The sequence below is a fragment of the Canis lupus genome, chromosome 4 (genome assembly GCF_003254725.2).
Source record: "Canis lupus dingo isolate Sandy chromosome 4, ASM325472v2, whole genome shotgun sequence".
Classification (NCBI taxonomy): domain Eukaryota; kingdom Metazoa; phylum Chordata; class Mammalia; order Carnivora; family Canidae; genus Canis; species Canis lupus.
Genome location: NC_064246.1, coordinates 75,081,129 through 75,084,915, shown reverse-complemented (window position 1 = coordinate 75,084,915; position 3,787 = coordinate 75,081,129). Strand labels below are relative to the sequence as shown.

The window sequence follows — 3,787 nt, the reverse complement described above, 5'->3', positions numbered from 1 at the left end:
ACTCCACCTATTCATCCCTCTCTTCCCTGGCAACCTGATTCTTTTACTGTATCCATATTTTTGCCTTTTTTGGTTATCTTATAGTTGGAGTCAAACGGTATGTAGCCTTTTCAGATTTTTTTATTTAGCAATATATATACAACACCTTCATGTATTTTTGTGGTTTCATTTTATTACTGAATAATATTCCATTGTAAAGTATACTACAGTTTGTTTATCCATTCACCATTAGCCTTGGTTACCTCAAAATGTTTGGAACTATGAATAAATCTGCTATAAACATTTTTTTTACATCAAGTTTTTGCATGGACATGACTTTTCAACTCCTTTGGGTAAATGTCAAGAAGTGAGATTGCTGGGTTATATGGTAAGACTGTGTCTCATTTTATTTTATTTCACACTACAATAGTTAATTTTATTTGCTCAAGACTCATATTGCAAGCATTAAACCAAACATGGGCTTTGATTCTGTAAGCCCAGATTCACATATTTAGGAAGATAAAAGCAAACTGTGATCCATGTATATGGATGAAAAACTAAAGACTCTCACAGTTAATCACATCATGGTTTTAAATTTCTACAGCCTAGGGATCCCTGGGTGGCGCAGCGGTTTGGCTCCTGCCTTTGGCCCAGGGCGCGATCCTGGAATCCCACGATCGAATCCCACGTCGGGCTCCCGGTGCATGGAGCCTGCTTCTCCCTCTGCCTGTGTCTCTGCCTCTCTCTCTCTCTCTCTGTGTGTGACTATCATAAATAAGTAAAAATTAAAAAAAAAAAGAATTTAAATTTCTACAGCCTAGAAGCCAGATGTCACAGATCTTTTAGGTCCTTCTGGATATCCCACAAGGTATCTGCACTTTTCTTGAGCTGGGCAACCTCATCATCCTTTAGCTTCCGGTTGATCACACTGGAACGCCCCGAGCTTCAGGATACACGGAAGACACAGGAAGACTCTTCTTAATACCATACATGCCCTTCACCATTGTTGACACTGAATGAATCCTGGAGAGATTTTTCAACATGGATTCAATGAGATCAGCCACACTTACTCCAATAGCTCAGTTGGTATATCGTTTTAACTTGATGACTTCATAGGCACTTTCAACCACCATCTTATACACTTCCTTCCAATTTTCACTCTCGTTGTCTGTTCCTATTTCTGGATTCAGTTCTTGAAGAGAAACACGTGCCACATTCATTCCACTCCACACAGCCACACTTGCATCGCCATGTTCTCCCCAAATTCATCCATGGTAGCTGCTGGGATGAATGCCAAGTTTTTCAGCCATAAAATAGTGAAATCTAGCAGAATCCAGATTACACCCACTTCCAATCGCACATTGCTTGGGTAGTCCACTTAGTTTCCAGGTAACATATGTAAGAATATCCACTGGGTTGGAAACCACAATTATGATACAATTAGGACTGTACTTGACTATCTGAGGAATAATGAATTTGAAGACATTAACATTCCTTTGCACTAGATTGAGGCAGCTCTCTCCCTCCTGCTGTCGGACTCCTGCAGTCACCACCACAATCATAGAATTGGCAGTCACAGAGTAATCTTTATCTGCCACAATTTTAGGTGTCTGAAGAAATAAGCTCCTATGCTTTAGATCCATCATTTCTCCTTTGAGTTTATCTTCTAAAACATCCACAAGGGCAAGTTCATCAGCCAGAGACTTTCCCAGAATGCTGGTGGCACATGCCATACCAACTTGTCCAACACCTACTACAGTGATCTTATTGTTTGGGATCGCTGCCTCTTCTTCTGCAATTGGTGCAATCAGTATTTCCTTAAGAGTTGCCATTGTACCCAAGACAACTGGCTGTAAGAGTCGCAGGAAGAAGACGATGTTAGCTGCGTGCATCTCCTCCAGCACTACTGTGTCTCATTTTATATAAAACTGCAAGCTGTCTTCCAAAGTGGCTGTAGCATTTTGTATTCCTGTTACAAATGAGAGTTCCTGTTGCTCCATATCCTTATCAGCACTTGGTATCATCAGCATTTTGCTTTTTAGTTAGTCTAATTGGTATGTAGTGGTATCTCACTGTTTTAATATGCAATTCCCTAATGATATATGATGCTGAGCATCTTTCTATATGCTTAGTTGTCATCTGTATATTTTCTCTGGTAAATTTATGTTCAGATATTCTGCTCATTTTTCTAAATTAGTTTGCTCTTTTCTTATTGTTGAGTTTTAAGAGTTCTTTGTATATTTTGGATACTAGCTTTTTTTTTTAACAGGTATGTGTTTTGCAAATATTTTCTCCTAGTCTATAGCTCGTCTTCTCATTCTCTTCACAGTCTTTGCAGAGCAGAAACCTAATTTTAATGAACTTGTACTTATCAATTTTCTCTTTCATGGATGGTGCTTTGGTGCTGTATATATATATATATATATATATATATATATATATATATATGAAGTCATTGATAAATCTAAAGTTACTTAGATTTTTCTCTCGTGTTATCTTCTAGTTGTTTTGTAGTTTTTTTGCATTGCATTTAGGGCTATGATCCATTTTGAGTTAATTTTTGAGAAGGGTGTAAGGTCTGTATCTAGATTCCTGTTCTTGAATGTGGATGTTTAGTCATTCTCACATCATTGTTGAAACAACTATCTTTTCACTACTGAATTGCCTTTGCTCTTTTGTCAAAGATCAGTTCGCTCTAACTGTGTAGGTCTATTTCTGGGCTCTCTCTTTTTTTAAAGATTTATTTATTTGAGAGAGAGAGAGCATGTGTGCAAGTGGGGGGAAGGGCAGAGGGAGCAAATCCTCAAGCCGGCTCCCTGCTGAACACGGAGTCCAACCCAGGGCCCCTCCCACAACCCATGAAATCACTAACTACCTGGACCTGAGCCAAAACCCAGAGTTGGATGCTCAACTGACTCTAGGTACCCCCCTGGGGTCTCTATTCTGTTGCATTGTTCCCTGTGTCTATTCTTTTGATAATACCACAATATCTTAATTATCATAGCTTTACAGTAACTCTTTAAATTGGGTAGTATCAGTCCCCTGACTTTGCTCTTCAATACTGTGTTGACTATTCTGGATCTTTCACCTTTCCATTTAACTTCTGAATCAGTCCATATCCACAAAATAACCTGCTGGGATTCTGACTGGAATGGCATTTAATCTACATATCAAGTTAGGAAGAACTGGTATTTTAATAATACTGAGTTTTTCTATCTATGAATATGGAATATCTATTTATTTAGATCTTTGATATCTTTTATTGGTTTTGTGCTTTTCCTCATATAGATCTTGTACATATTTTGTTAGATTTATACCCAAGCATTTCATTTTTGGGGGTGCTAATGTAAATAATATTTACATTTCAAATTCCAAATTGTTCATTGCAGGTATTTAAGAAGGCAATTGGCTTTTGTATATTAAACTGGTATCCTGTAATCTTGTTATAATTATTAGATTCGGGATTTTTTTTGGGGGGGGGGATTTTCTACATAGATAGTTGTGTCATCTCTGAACAAAAACAGTTTTATTTCTTTCTTCCCAATATGCATGCCTTTCATTTTCTTTCTGACTTATACCAGGCAGTGCTTTCAGTATAATTCTGAATATAAGTAGTAAGAGTGGACATTCTTGCCTTGTGCTTGATCTTAGTGGGAAAGCATCTAGTTTCTTACCACTAAATATGATAAATGCAGGGTTTTTTTCAGATCTTCTTTTTCAAAATGAAGGAAAGTGAATTTTAAATAGGCTTTCAGACATCTGTGAAGGATGTTTTATGGGTCAGGGTGACTCTCAAATCATACTTCAT

At 37.5% G+C, this 3,787-nt stretch overlaps 1 pseudogene; it reads right to left on the bottom strand.

Moving 5' to 3' along the window:
* Positions 1 to 786: 786 nt before the first annotated feature.
* LOC112652730 (L-lactate dehydrogenase B chain-like) lies at positions 787 to 2,027 on the bottom strand (annotated as a pseudogene).
* Between the last annotated feature and the right edge of the window lie 1,760 nt (positions 2,028 to 3,787).